This window comes from Rhinopithecus bieti, unplaced genomic scaffold (genome assembly GCF_001698545.2).
Source record: "Rhinopithecus bieti isolate Rb0 unplaced genomic scaffold, ASM169854v2 scaffold_3767, whole genome shotgun sequence".
NCBI classification, from domain to species: Eukaryota; Metazoa; Chordata; class Mammalia; order Primates; family Cercopithecidae; genus Rhinopithecus; species Rhinopithecus bieti.
Genome location: NW_016804149.1, coordinates 365,061 through 381,275, shown reverse-complemented (window position 1 = coordinate 381,275; position 16,215 = coordinate 365,061). Strand labels below are relative to the sequence as shown.

Here is a 16,215-nt window from a genome sequence, read left to right as displayed (position 1 = left end):
TATTTGTCTCTCTACTACCCCTGTAATTTCTTTCCCCTGAATGCCTTGTTCTTGGCTTTCTCCTCTGACTGCTCTTATTTGAATTTCCCTTATTAGTTAAACTCTACCAGTATAATATTAAACTCCTTTGGATTCAGTGGAAATTGTCCCTCTTTTGCTAACAGAGTAAGTCAGTTGTTAAATTCTGCTAGTTGGGAGAGGAATTTCAAGTGCTTTCAGCTCTGTGAATGGACCAAGAATTATTCACTGGGCGGGGGGTGAGGTGTAGTTCTCTTCCAGGATTAAGAAAAACAACAAATAATACCAAAGAATAGTTCCAAGTAGCCTCATTCTCATGGTGTTGGGACCTTCTGGGGAATAATGGTGTACTTTGATGAGCATTTAGTTCTTGTGTGAACCACTAATGCAAGCATTCAGTCCCAGCAGAAGTCCCTTTAGGATTCACATCATGGTCCAAGCTTCTCATGTACCTTGGTGAGGGCCAATACATTTAATATGGGAAACAATTGCTTGCTTACTTCAGTGGTGCAAAGTTACTTATTATCTACCTTTTCTGAAAGAAGCAGATGTAATAAACTAATGGATTTTAAGGTTAGAGTTTGAAAAGTTCTTTGAAAATAGCGTGAAAACCTGGAAGCTTATTTATGCCTTCAGAGAGAAAACGCTAAGATGTCTTTAAGCAAGGAAAAGGCACAGCTTGCCCACAGCTGGTCCACAGCTGTTAATTATTCTCCTCCCACCGTGGGAGAAGATTATTCCCCTGAAGCCAGGCTTAATGGCTCATGCCTGTAGTCCCAGCTACTGAGGAGGCTGAGGCAGGAGGATTGCTTGAGCCCAAGAGTTTGAGGCTGCAGTTATCTCAGGTTATCGTAACCTTGAATGATCCAATCCAGAGTGTTTTTCAGAGTATTATAAAACATTTGCTTTTGAAATCAATGGCTTCATTTTCAGATTGTAAGAAGACATCAGCTGTTTTTATCAGTGAGATGATGCTGATACTTCTCTTCCCCTCTTATGCCTATCCAAAAAGCTAATGAATACAAGATCACTATGAGTACCAAGGTTTCAACCAAGTATTTTTCTATTTTATAACAACATCTTCCAGTATTTTCTTCTCCGCATATTTTAGGAAATTATTGAAAAGTTTTTTTCTCTAGAAAGACATTAACTTGCTTCCCATTATAAAGTCCTCAAAACCCATTAGTTGGAGTTGGGCAACAGGGAAGAAAAAGAGTGAAAAAGAAGACGCTTAGGGTTAAGAATCTGTGTTTTGTTTCTTCTGAATTCTAACAGAATACTCCCTTGATTTAGCGAGAATTAGCTCAAAGGTGTTTGGTCCTCAGTAAAAGGTTGGGAGAATCCACTGAACTAATGGCTTGAGAGTCAAAAATGATTTCAATGAGCTAAGACAGCAGGAACATCTGACCAAACACATCATGAAACCATTTACATGTTTTATTTACCCATCATAAAGGTGAATTCTTCTGATTTTTATACATCTCAGAGTACCTTCCTATTGGGTCCCTATTTTTTTTTTTTTTTTTTTTTTGAGACAGAGTCTTGCTCTGTTGCCCAGGCTGGAGTGCAATGGCCGATCTCCACTCACTGCAACCTTTGCCTTCTGGGTTCAAGCAGTTCTCCCGCCTCAACCTCCTGAGTAGCTGGTACTACAGGCACACACAACCACGCCTGACTAATTTTTATATTTTTTGGTAGAGACAGGTTTTCACCATGTTGGTCAGGCTGGTCTTGAACTCCTGACCGGAAGTGATCCACCCAACTCAGCCTCCCAAAGTGCTGGGATTACAGGCATGAGCCATTGTGTCCGGCCTGGATCCCTATCATATTATATAGGCAATTAGATAACTCAAGTTGAATGAAATAATGTAAAAATGCTTTGCTTTCAGAGCTATTTAGGGCCGCTTTGAATGGTGGGTTCGTTAACTCAGTAGGCATAGCACTTTTATTTGAACCTAGGGTAAAGTTTGTCCTAATTTTGAAAAAGGATAACCATTTACCACTCCCCACTCCACTCATCTTCAATTAAAAACCTATTAGTTGACTGCATGATTCTTCCGAAAATTTGCAAATTTTTTCTCTATAAGCTGCAAATATGTATTTTATACACATTCAGTGGAGTACAGTGATTATATAGAAGTGACAGAGATTTGAATAGAATGTGGTTAGTAATTCTATTATTAAATATCTCAGCAATTATAGACTTGTGTCAAGTACTTATAAAATATCTATTTTCATAAATTACTGTTTTGAGAACTGTTTCCATTTATCTCAACTAGGTTTTAGGAATTTAGGATGACCCCTCTCCAAGCAGTACTGCAGTTTCTCACTAACCTCAAGCAAACAGTTTGGCTGAAAGGGTGACACACAGCATCAGATATCACAAAGGTATCAAAAACAGGCCAGGCACGGTGGCTCACACCTGTAATCCTAGCACTTTGAGCGGCCAAGCTGGGTGGATCACTTGAGGCCAGAAGTTCAAGACCAGCCCGGCCAACATGGTGAAACCTCATCTCTATTACAAATACAAAAACTAGCCAGGCGTGATGACAGGCGCCTGTAGTCCCAGCTACTTAGGAGGCTGAGGCAGGAGAATCGCTTGAGCTGGGTATGTGGAGGTTGCAGTGAGCCGAGATTGCACCACTGCACCCTGTACTCTAGCCTGGGCGACAGAGCCAGACTCTGTCTCAAAAAAAAAAAAAAGAAGAAGTTGTTGGAAACAGATTATGGGAGGATATTGGCCTAAATAATTCACTAATTTATTTATTGTTCAACATGGCATTCCAAGTTCAATAAGAAAAGTCATCTTGCCGAAAAGAAAAGTGTGTGGGAGGGAGCAAGTGTTGAATCAAAATTTGCTTTGCCTGACTAATGGATCCTTGAGAAAACTCCCCAAACTCCTGGAATCAGATATGAAAACATTTTTTCTTTTTGTGGGAGTAGGGGGTAGTAGATTATGACTTTTGTTCCTAAGCAAGGCAAGCCAAGGTCATTGCAACCTTTCTGCATAATTGCCTAAGTGAGAAGGCAAAGCATAAGCATATCCCCTGCTTGAAGCCCTTTTGTTTAGTTTCCTTTTGTATCAAAAAGTTTGGCTTTCACCATGGGAGTGGTTGTAATTGGATTTCACCATGAAAGGAAGTTGTAATTGGATTTCTCAGGACTCCACAAGGTCGGTCCCTGGAAAAGCAAGGAAAAGGGGCCTAACTTTCCTTTCTGTTAGCTGGAAACATAGCCCAGCCAAGCCCTCAGAGATTGACCTGAAAGGCATGGGCAGAATGGGCCATGTGTGTGTCAGCTACCCCCCATCTCTGATGAAAAGCTAAGTGTGTAATAGCTAAATATCGCTCCTGAAATTTGTATCTCCTAGAAAAGAGGAGGGTGTCTAAAGTTTGGCATACACTGAAACATGAAAACATAATTCTCCCTCTAGATTTATTAGGGAACTTACACAAACGACCAGAATATGTTTTTATTTTAGGTACTACGGTTTTGCATTCTTTGTTATTTTGCATTCTTTTTTTGTTCCACTTCAGTTTCTATGATATTTGCTAGAGACTGAAATTGCAGTAAGATTAGGTCGAAGTAGATATTTGTATTTGATTTATTTTCAGTTCCTATAGTTTTTTAAAACATTAACTTAAATTTAAATTTCAAAAGATAAATTTTATTTTTGAAGTTCTCTATATTGCCATGTCACTTAAATCAACTTAGCATACCTGTCTCCCCTGGGCACTTCTTGCCTTGCTGTACTTCTTTCTATCTTCCTTCTCTTTCCTTTTCTCTTAAGCATTAATAAGCTGTCTGAACACTGAACCAGAACCAGACTGCAAACGCAGTCATCCATACCTCTGAAAGGAGGAACAGGATTCCTCTCTATTGATATTGGCCACATCAGTGACTCCCTGGAAATTTTAGTGCTGGTAGTTATTGCTTCAAGTCTTTCTAGTTGAATTTTCCTTGTGTTGCCTAGCGTTCCCCTGGTTTCTGAACCCTCCAGTCTGAAGCCTCCAGTGGTTAGCTCCTTCTCTGGCAGCCTCAGCAAAATTTACAAGTCCTCTTCCTTCCCTTCTGGGCCTAGGGAACTTGTTTCAATGTTTTTGGGTTTCAAGGCAGATGTTGGCAACTTGATCTATTTATCACTTTGTCTAAAGTTTAATGAACTAAGAAAGACATACCATGTGTACTAGAAAAAGGAGAGGTTTGTCTTGTTACTTTCTTTTTCTTATTACTCTTGGCCTGTCATTTCCTGGAGTATGTACATCCATGCATCCAAATAAGGCCAGGTATCTTCTGTTGAATTTGTTTATATCAGAGGAAGCCTGTAGACTGCTATTTTTAGTAATTATTACAACCATGGAAAAATTTCCTTTCTGGGAAATGTAGTAAACAAAACAGTTATTATAGGTGCTTTATAATCAGACTCAGAATATTCTTGTTCACCTTGTCTTTACATAATAGTTAAAAGCCTTGTTATCAGACAGCAAATCTCTTAGTCATATTTTGGCTAACATATACGTGCTGTTACCTGATCCAGCATTAACACTGATGCTCTAGAGCTTTTAAAGTATCACTGAGTCTCTGGGGAGAGCTCTATGGTTTGGCCCTAAAGTCGTCTGAAGGATGAAAAAGACGTTCTTCTATTTTGAGTTCTCTGCTGAGTCACCATCTGACATCAAGGTGTCCCAGCTCTGTGAGTGTATATGATATACTCAGAGTTAATGACTTAAGACTTTTCTGGGCCTCTGACCTTCAACTGCCCATCATCCTTCCTAACTGAACCTACCACCATATGGGTCTGAGCTAGGGATAGACATGGTCATGCCTGTTGGGGCTTTGAGACTAACCAAAAATCCATCCAGATGTTAAAGATATACATTAAACCTGAATCAAGCAGAAGGCACATACGTTTAGTGCTCAGGGAAGGGAGTATTATGGGGAGTATTATGGAGATTTACACCTCCCACTGCTCTGCCCTTGCTCTTGGGAGCTGGCTGCCTCTCGGTTCCTTAAATAGGCCACAATCCCTCTTGCTCCAGGGTCTTTGCACAAGTTGTTCACACTGTCAGAATTCTCTTGCCAGCACCCACTCTTCCCAGCCACCACCACCAAACACACACACACACATACACACATGTTCCCCCCTGCAACACACACACACACACACACACACACACACACACACACACACACAGAGTTAACCTCTATTCAGACTTCAGATCAAGGAAAGCCATTATTGACCCTGAGTGGAGGTCAGGATCCTTATATACTCTCTTAGAACAGAGGTGTTTTGCCCTCAGAACATTTATTTCAGTGTATCATTATATATGGTATGTGTTCAAATAAAATGTGTTTTTTTTTTCACTCCCCCAAATCCTGCTGTAAAAAAGAGGGATTTGCCTTATATTCAAGTGCTTCCAAAGTCTCTCACATTAACAGTCACCATCTCAGTTTCTTCATTTTGAGCAGCAAAGTACTATTCAAAAAAACAATTAGAAATCATCTCAAGTGGCTGGGCACGGTGGCTCACGCCTGTAATTCCAGCACTCTGGGAGGCCGAGGTGGGTGATCACCTGAGGTCAGGAGTTCAAGGTCAGCCTAGCCAACATGGTGAAACCCTGTCTCTACTAAAAATACAAAAAATTAGCCAGGTGTGGTGGTGCACACCCATAATCCCAGCCACTCGGGAGGCTGAGGCAGAAGAATTGCTCCAGCCCAGGAGGCAGAGGTTGCAGGGAGCCAAGATTGCACCACTGCACTCCAGCCTGGTGACATAATGAGACTCTGTCTCAATAAAAAAAAAAAAAAAAAAAAAAAAAAAAAAAAAAAAAAAAAAAAAAAAAAAAAAATCTCAAACAATGCTTATTTTTGTTCTTAGGAAGGTCACTTTGACAAAATAGATGAATAAATACATAAAGATATTTAAAGCAGGTTTAGTCATTATTCCTGAGGTATGACTTCATTATTGCAAGTTGGAATCACACAATTTTAGAAAGTCACACTTATAGTTTCAAGTGGTTTTTAAATAAGCCCTTTAAAGAGCACTGGAAAAAACAATCTAGTAAATAATGAAAGTGTGGAGATCATGACCACGAATCAGGACTAATGCCTGGGGATTAAATTTGCAGCATCAGCAGATGTTTAGCAACTTGCAGAAGGATTGATGATGTGCTCTGTATTAGATAATTACAGCATGGATCTAGTGAACATACACACTGGTGTTAAAGATGTGTATGAAGAGTTTTAGCAAAATTATTTCATGAAGTGTGAGAAAGGAAAAAGTCATGTTAATAAGTTTAAAATATTTAAATTAAAAGAACATATTAAATATGTATTTGAACCATAGATTAAATATCCCAAGTGTACATTACAATATATTACCCATTTGTACGTTCTGTTTGGCCAAACACTTTGGTTGAGGATGTTCTACTAGAAAGATGAAGATGGTATTGTATTTGGGGGCACCTTATGTTTGGGCCTATGCAGTTTTCATTATTGTGATGGTTTGATTAATGACCATTTTCCTAACTACATGGTAAGCACCACAAGAGCTCAGCTCCTCTCTAGTTTTGCTCCCTGCTGTATCTCTGGCATTTTGCATGGGATAGAACACTGAATACATTAGTTGTTTGAGATGTAAGATAAAAATGCTAACTTATTTTCATAATTGCATGACCTAGAAAACACTGAAGGAACTGAAACAGAAACTTAATAAAAAGTTAATGAAAGATAAGATGCTTTAATACTTTTACTCTAGTGTTAATCAAGATGAGATGAGTCTTTATAAATGTAAAAGTCACAATTCTTTTTTCCCCTTTAGAAATCGAATGGTTCACATTTATGCAATGATAATTCTGAGGCCTCTATTCATTATATTTAACTCACTGGGAGATTCCAAGTTCAAAAAGGCCATTCATGTCAGAGTTAGATCAAACTGAAACTTACCCAATAGTCCCACAGACAGATCTTTTTGAAAAACATAGAAACTGACCCTCCTGGTCTTAAAGTGTGAAACTTATATTTGTTTTATCTAAGCTCCTTCCTCAGGACAGGACATTCAGGCTCCTACAATAGTATCAAAGAATGGAAACTCACCAGACCACTGCAGCAGATGCCTAACCCCCTTATTCACCTTGATTGTTTCCCTACCCCTCCCCAGTTCTTATTTTCTTACACATTGTTACATTTCTCCCCTGCTATGTAAACCCCTAGTTTTAGTCAGTCAGGGAGATGGATTTGAGACTGTGCTCCTATCTCCTCAACTGCAGCACCTGATTAAAGCCTTCTTCATTGGCAATACTTGTTGTCTCAATGATTGGCTTTCTGTGAAGTGAGCAGCAGGACTTAGACTGGAACCTTGGTGTTTCAGTAACAAAATGATGAAAAGAATTGTAATAACCACTACTTATTGAGAATGTACATTCATTATTTTAGTTAATCATACAATGATCATCTGGGCATGGTGGCTCACACCTGTAATCCCAGCACCTTGGGAGGCTGAGGCAGGCGGATCACTTGAGGCCTGGAGTTTGAGACCAGCCTGGCCAACATGACAAAACGCCATCTCTACTAAAACAATAAAAATCAGCCAGGCATGGTAGCACATGCCTGTAGTCCCAGCTACTCAGGAGACTGAGGCACAAGAATCACTTGAACCTGGGAAGTGGAGGTTGCAGTGAGCTGAGATCATGTCACTGCAGTCTAGCCTGGGCAACAGAGCAAGACTGTATCTCCAAAATAAATAAATAAATAAATAATGCAATGATTTTATGAATTAGCTGTTATCCACATTTCACAAGTGGGGGAAACTGAGGCTCCTGAGCTTAGCAGCCAACCTTTACCATGGGTTAGATACTACAATAAATGCCTTACATGCTCAATCTCATTCAATTCCCATGACAATTTTATGACTGTTATTATATCTATTTCACAGATGAGAAGACAGAGGCACAGAATGGATTAGATTAAAACAACTGGAAGGTATGAGTGCCAGGATTGAAGTCCAGGCAGTCTGCCCTAGAATTCCCTCTCCATAACCACTACACCACAGCACATCGTGAAGATGGGAGGAAGCAGTGGGAACTTGAAAAATGGATTTATTTCAGGGTGCGCTGCAGTACGTGTACCATGTGAGGCCATTTCTATTTCTCTTCCTTTGCCTTCCCAGTTGTTTTTCCCCTGTATGCCACAGTAAACTAGTCACTGTTTCAGCAGCTCTCTTGTTCATTTTTAAAACACCTATTCACTAAATCTTTAAAGGAAACATTTAGCTACTGCAATGAGTGTACATAAGTTGGTTGTGTAATAGGAAGGAAACAAGCCAGGACTGGAGACTTCATTTCTAAAGAAGGATTTTAAAGCAGACTAAGAGTTATTTCCCAGAGCGGGTCATGAAGCAGGAGTCTCTCTGCACCCTTTCATTGCTATGACGACAGCCTGCTCCTGCTACACACAGCCAGAAAAAGCAGCTGACATTTCAATGCTAGGAACATAGGGGAGAGGTTTGCAAAAATGCAAAACAAAGACAAAAGAAACAAAAAAGACTTTTCGTTTGAATTTCAGTTAGGAAAATATCCCCGGAGCAAGTCAAAAGCCCTATTCTTGCCTTTAGAAGAGATAAGAAAGAAGAAATGTTGGGGGCCTTCCCTCTTGTCCAAGTAAGCCAATAAAACAGAACTGACAGCAAAGCAGCATTTCTTCTCACTCTGTGTAATGGCAAGCTGACACAGAACACTTCCTTTGGTTTCCTTTGACTCGGCCATTAAGAAGCTACTAACTGATGCAGCAGTGAAGACTCCTAGCAATAAATACCTCGTGTTGAGGCCCCCCCACCAGGGGAAAACAGTAGTGTCAGATTTACTTTTACTTTTACGTTTCTTTGGATAAAAAAGCCAATTCAAACTTGATCTCCATTGTTACTACCAGAGATATCATTGCAAGTATGTAACAGAGGCCTCACTGATATACGAGATTCCTTATAAGCAACCAGTCAACTTTCCTATGTGTTTACTTCTCTGCCAAGTGCTATACTTGGCATTTAAAAAACATCACATTTGATTCCTACAACAACCTCATTTGTGTGTATTATTGTCCCCATTTTGCTAAACAGATGGGTAAACTGCGTCCTGCAAGTGGGAAGTAACTGCTGAAGCTTACTCTGCTTGTAAGAGGCAGAGTCAGGATTCTAGCCCAGATGCATTGGACTCTGAAGCCCATGCTGTGTCCACTCTGCTGTGCTGCCTCAGAGGCATAGACCTGGCATTCATATTTTATTATAGAGCAAAATGTGTAAGTACAAGGAAGAAACCCTGGGAAAAGATCTAGAGTCAGTTCCCGTTCTACGGAGTTTCACTAGGGACATATAGTTAATCCAGTACTTTCATATTATCTACGATTGATTGATTGCTTTAATGTACCAGACATGGCTCTTTTCTTCCCTTTATTCTTACAACAAATCTCTGAGGTAGCTACTGATTTTATAATCTCATTTCCATGAATGAAGAGACTGAGGCACAGAGATTAAATTGTTTGCCCAAAGTCACAGAGCTATTTAGTGGTAAAGCTTGGATATAAACCATAGTCTTATATAAACTGGGTCCATATGGTCAGATACAAATCACAGGTCATGGTCTTATTCACTTTATTAGATTGCCTCCCCACCTTTGGAACAATCAGTCAAGACCATGCACTCTGTTTTTCAAAGTTCTAACCATCTTTTGATGACTAAGACAAAAGCCAGGCTAGCTCCAGGTAGTTATATCATTGCTAACTCAGCCTTTGGCAGAAGATGCCCTGTGAGTCCTGTGAGAAACAGACCCTGGCCTTGTTGGACATCTCTCAGGCAGCCAGACCTACTGGGAAATTCTACTGGATTTATGTATGGGGGTCTCCTTCTCCACTGAAGATCATTCTGGAGGGATAAGTGAGGGCTATGTGCACTTCAAGTCTTCTAACAAGTTGTTTATGCTCTTCTTGGTGGAAAAATGTTGCCAACCTGTTCTGGACATGGTGTTAAACTTAAGTAAAATAGCAGTGTTTAAGTCAACTGAGTAAAAATAACAGTCAAGAGGAAATGAAATAAGTAATGTTTTGAAGTTGTCCAGATACATCACTATTCATTTTATTTCTGTCATCACTATTATTTTTACTTAGTTGATATGTGAATCTGTGCCATGAGAAGCTATTGGGGATTAATTCTCAAAAGACCTGGGAAGGAAATGCCAGTACTCTAATTGCTCAACGGCTGTGTGAAAATTTTCTGAACGAAAAAGGCGAGGTTCATAAATAACATGTGCATATTCTTCTCCAAAATGTGGAAAGTGGCACTAGTTGATTGGATGATAACTAGATGAAATAAACTGCTCTGCTTTGCTAGATCTTATTAAATGAACAGAAATGTAAACTTAAATCTTTCCAAAGATGGTGTTTTTAATAAAAAAAAATCATAGTTAACGATAGTCATAACCATCAGGTTCAATTGAGTAAGCTGTGAACTGAAAAAAGCTGGTGTCTACGAGAAAGGGGGGAATTAAAAAAAAAAAAAGATTTCTGCTGACTTGGACTGAGTGAACATTTCTATTCAATGTGCTTAGGCCCTGGGCCAGAGGAGAGCTCAGATACAATGCCAAGGTGACATATTTAACCTCTTTGCAGATTAAAGGCAGTGCAAAAGAGATACTCTTTCTGCAGTACCTCTTGGTGTACTGTTTCCACAGTATTGATCTGCAGTTAAATGCAAGGTTTTTTTTTTTTTTCTTTTCTTTTCTCTTGCAGAGTGACCTTTATTACTTGAGAAGGATGAAAAAGCACAACTTACATTATTGCTTTATTTAGAAAAGAGAGTCAGAAATGGTAGTACGTTATAACATGAGTTATCATAATCTCTTTAGCTAGCTCTTTAATTCTCCTCTCTCCTTTTTGCTTTTGTAAATAAGACATCATCAAGAATTAGAGAAACTTTAGGTCTATGTGTGAGCATCTTAACAAATGATAGTAGGAGGCAAAAAGCAATTAGTTATAAAGCTGTAAAGGGGAATCAAGAGAGGAAAATAATCACAGTAACTTAAAAATAATCAAACAAGAATATAGTATAAAAGGAGAAATTTTCCTACCTTTTGGAAAAGCAAAAAGTTCCGTTTCTACATTGCTGTTAGGTGCAGGAGACTGAATAACTTCAGATTATTTAAACATGGAAAACATATAAATTATTTGATTTGAAAGTGTGTTTTTTAAACTACCTTCTTTATAGTTTATTTCATGTATGTAATAAAGTACTTCTACAAAACACATTTCAGGATTCAGGCTTCACTAAGATCTGAATGCTACTGAGGCGATCAACAGTTCCACATTTCTATTCTTGGTCTTCACTAAAATCACCATCATTTATTAGTACTCGTTATTTAATTTCGCAAGAAACAAGAAAACATGAATACAAATTGTAAAATTCTCTGTTAAGTATCTTTTCTGTAAATCACAAAAAAGTTTTTTTTTTTGGGTAAATAAATGGCTTTGCATTATTTAGGCAAAAATATTTGACAGCTTTATCTGATCACGCACATCAGCTTAACAAATGCAATTAGATAATGCCATAAATTTATTAAAACTTACCTTTAAGTAAGGGGCTGGACCCAGAGCCGCTGCAGAAAATTGAAGTTGAATCCCCTCTGCCCACAGAGAGGGAATAAAAGTTTGACAAATACCCAAGAAAAACTCTTTAAATCCCTTTCCTCGTTAGCTCTGCTTCTTTGCCCAGAGGCACATTCAAGTCTACTGGAGTTGAAATTCTGCTGCTCTGTCAACTAGTGGGGGTCTGAAGTGACAGACGAGAATTTGGAGGTTGGCACCAGAGAGTATTTCAGACTGTCATCGTTTTTGTTGCAGATTCCTGGATTTCCCTAGCAGGCTGGCCTCTCACTGCAAAGGCTTTATAGGCAGTACATGCAAACCAAAAGGGAAAGAGCTAATTCTGGTGGCGTGGATGGGGTTAAGTTTTCCCCTCAAGCTCTTGTTCTCAGAGCCTCATAACTTGGCCAGAATATAAGCACTTGGCTCTTTAGGCATTTTTTTTTTTTTTCTTTTCAAACAACTCTGAGAGGTTTTATAAGCAGCATCCCTTTTTTGGAGTTTTTTATTTTAAGACCTTGAAAAGAAACTCCATGCTGTTGTTTCTTCCTAAAGGAATTTGGGGAGTAGGGATTAAAGGAGGGAAGAAGAGAGATTGTAGCAGACGCATTTTTGCATTGCTCAATTGGAAATTGTTCTAACAAAGACAGTCTGAATTTTAATAGGAGGGTACTTCAGATATCTTAACCTTCTTTGAATGAGCTTTGGAAATGTACATATATAAAACTGATTGCTCCTTATAGATCACTTGTATGCTGATTCAGAAATGTTGCCGTTCTCCCCTCAACACAGCTCCTCACTGTAACTCCATGGTTATAATGGTTAGTCTCTAAGAAGGAGGTTTCCCATGAAAAAGAATGGAGGTGCGCACTTATTTTTGGCCTGGCATTCTGGTTATTTGTATACGTGTCTAATCTCTTCTACTGCTACTTCTACATTTATCACACATTTATTATGTCAGGCACTGTGCTAACAGCTTTTTATGCGTTATTATCAGTTGATCCTCACGACGCATGGCAAGTCTTACTGTGTTCCCATTTGAGGGGTATGTCATACAGTGGTTGAATTGGCAGAATTTGAGGCCAGCCAGCTTGGATTTGCATCCTATCTTCACCACTTCCTAACTATGACCCGGGACAAGTTATATAACCTCTCTAAAGCATCAGTGCTTTTATCTACAAGACAGGGATACACATATGGAAATTATGATAACATCTATCTCAGGCAATTGTTCTGAGTTTTAAGTTAGTTAATATGCATAAACTGCATAGAACACCCCTGTCATGTGGTAGACACTCAATAAATGTTAGCTATTATCATTTACATAAGAGGAAACTAAAGCTTAGTAAGGCTGAGTGGTTTTTCTAGGGTCTCCAACTGTAACTTACAGGATGGGATTCCAAATCAGCTACCATGGCTGACAGCCACACTTGTGTAACTTATCTAGAATACCTGTATTATATGATGTAGACATATATATATATCATATCTGCTTCTGAGCAAGCTGTAAGCTCCTTGAAGGAAGGGGAGGTGCCCTTTCTGCATTCTCCTGGTGTCTAGCACAGTGCTTTGCATACTATAAATATTCCATTAACATCAGATGAATAATTAAAATTTAATTTAATTCAGATTTTCTAAATATATGCCAAAGTCTGGCCAAAAGCAAAAACACTGATAAAAACAAAATAAAACCAAAATAAACAAAAAAATCCCACCTACAATTCTAGGCAAATATGCCCTCAGCCAAATCTCTCAAAACACTTTAGAATTATTTGCCCTATTTATTTTCAGAACACTGCAAGGAAAAGGTAACAAGAATTATCTCTATTTTGCAGTTGGAGAAATTTGGGAGCAGAGGAAACTGGGCACTTTGCCTAGGAGCCAAAAACAAGTCACGGTGCAGCTGGGAACAATCTCACGTCTCTAGAATCAGGATAACTTGTTCCAAACTGCCTTTCCCAGGACAGGATGAAACGATTTGATGTCTTTTTGCCTCAGACAATAGGATGTTTTTCCTTAGCCAAGGTCTAGGGGTTGAGCAATCTCCTCCGAGGAAGGATAAAGGGGTGGGCAGTGTTTGACCATGCTACTCCCTGGTGTCTGTGCACAGCTGCTCCGAGAACTGTGGAAGACACAGACCATTTTTCCAAGTCTCCCGAGGGGCGCAGGAGCAGTGAGACTATTGAAGAATATGTAAGAAAAGCATTTCTGAGGATTTGGCCCTAGTTTGCTGAGGAAAATTTTCTTGGGGACTCAGAATATTAACTTCTTAGTCTAACTAGCATTCCCCATTTATTTGAGATGGCTTTGTAAGATTGATTTCAGGTGATTACATTGATTCAACAAGAATGTAGAAAAAAATTTCATTTAGAGGGCTCTGGAAAAGAAAGAGTTACCCAACTAAAATATTTTCTGCTAAAATTGATATTTTATGCTTCTGCAAAATGATCAAAATAAATTTTCTTATGTAACTCTGTGTTAACCTAAAAAATAATTAAAGCAAACTGGATTCATCTCTTAAATGTAAATAGGTACCTAGAGAGTTCATTTGTGGGTGACAAAGCTTGAGAATTTTGACTCTCAGTTTTTGTTTTTGTTTTTTTTTTTTTAAGACAGAGTCTCACTCTGTCGCCCAGGCTGGAGTACAGTGGAGCGATCTTGGCTCACTGCAAGCTCCGCCTCCTGGGTTCATGCCATTCTCCTGCCTCAGCCTCCTGAGTAGCTGGGACTACAGGTGCCTACCACCATGCCTGGCTAATTTTTTGTATTTTTAGTAGAGACGGGGTTTCACCATGTTAGCCAGTGTGGTCTCGAGCTCCTGACCTCGTGATCCGCCCGCCTCGGCCTCCCAAAGTGCTGGGATTACAGGTGTGAACCACCACGCCCGGCCGACTCTCAGTTTTATCGGAAGTCTTATTAATTTATAACATGACTAATAAAGACCCAGTGTGTTTCTTATAACAAGAGAGAAAAATGAATTTAAAAAAAAGGCCTTTGAATTCGCAGTGTCTTTTCAGTATAGCTTTATTTGGAAATGTTTGTTGGCAGATATTCAAACTCTTATTGTTTCTGAAGCTGTTCTTTCTAAAATAGTTTACAGTTCAGAATGCTGAGGACAATAAACCCGCAACAATACTCACCTAACAGATGGAGCTATAGATCAGATTTAGAAAACATATGAGACGTCTAAATGGGTTGGGAAAACTTTGGCAAAAAGCTCATTCTGTTACTGTACATGAAGAGACATAACATCAGTGTTGGTCAGAGGATGTGACAGATTTCAACATCTAAGTGGATTTTCTTTTTTTTTTTTTTTTTACCTTTTAGGATTCCCTTTGAGAATCTGATGAAAACTGTGGGCAAGCTCCTAAAACCCATCTATGAAACCCGCACCCCACCCCACCCCCCGCCAATATCCTCTCAGGGATTCTATGAAGTTAATAACCCCTAATTCTGGGGAAGGAGCAGAGAACACATTAATTAATCCTCAAGCATATACAGAACCTCTTTGTTACATATAGCAGAAGCCTCCGGGTGATATAAAGGAAATGTAGTTCCTGCCTATTACGAGTCTAAGAGCCAAGGCATATACTCATTGTCAGAAGGTCACATGATTCCCTTGGAATAATGGAGATCCCCAGGAAGGAGGTAAGTATGGGTGAGTGAAAAAGCTGCAGTGAAAATAGAGTGTCTGTACTGATCTTGGCCAGGACCTGGCCTGTAGGATCCTCTTCCTTGCTTACCCAATGTATTAGTTTGCTAGGGCTGACATAAAATACCACAAATTGGGTGGCTTAAACAACAGAAATTAATTTTCTCACAGTTCTGGAGGCTGGAAGTCCAAGATCAATGTGTCAGCAGGGTTGGTTTCTCCTGAGGCCTCTCTCCTTGGCTTGTGGATGATCACTTTCTCGCTGTGTCCTCACGCGGTACTTCCCCTGGGCATGTGTACTTCTGCTGTCTCTGCCTCTTTTTATAAGAATGCCAGTGCTGTTGGATTAGATCACTTTTATGTCCTCATTTAACCTTAATTTATCTCTTTAAAGGCTCTATCTCTACATATAGTGACATTGGGGGTTGGGACTTCAATTTATGAATTTTGGGGGAAATAATTCAGTCCATAATACCCCATTACATTTAAAATATTTTTTCCATTTTGTTTTTAAGACCTTGATATTTAGTTCGCTGTGGGTCTTGCTTCTGGGACCCATTTTAAGTTCTCAATTCCAGCTGAGTTACTGATCTCTGCCTGTGGAATTTCCTCACCCCCAAAGTACTATCAGAACTTGGCACTGAACCATTTCAGATCTCTCAGCTCTGTGCTGATTATTAACCCACTGGGTCATTTTCTAACTATGGGCTCTTGCAGGAGTTTATTCTAGCTATCCTGTCCCAGGCCAGCACTTCTATGGGTTTAGTCATGCCCTCTATTTGGTCTTAGGCAGATGCTTGATATACAGAGAGCAATTAACAAGTAAGACAGTAGCAAAATGTGCACAATATTTTGTTAAGTATAATATGGTAAATATTATATTACACATTACACATTATATTTACACATTACACATTATATTT

General features: G+C 39.2%; 1 protein-coding gene across 1 annotated transcript in view; it reads right to left on the bottom strand.

Moving 5' to 3' along the window:
• Positions 1-12,227, bottom strand: part of SPARCL1 (SPARC like 1) — a 56,959-nt gene extending 44,732 nt beyond the window's left edge. The window contains exon 1 of the mRNA XM_017866850.1: positions 11,626-12,227. The gene's annotated coding sequence lies outside the window, so the exon portion shown is untranslated. The remainder of the gene's footprint in view (positions 1-11,625) is intronic.
• Positions 12,228-16,215: the final 3,988 nt, after the last annotated feature.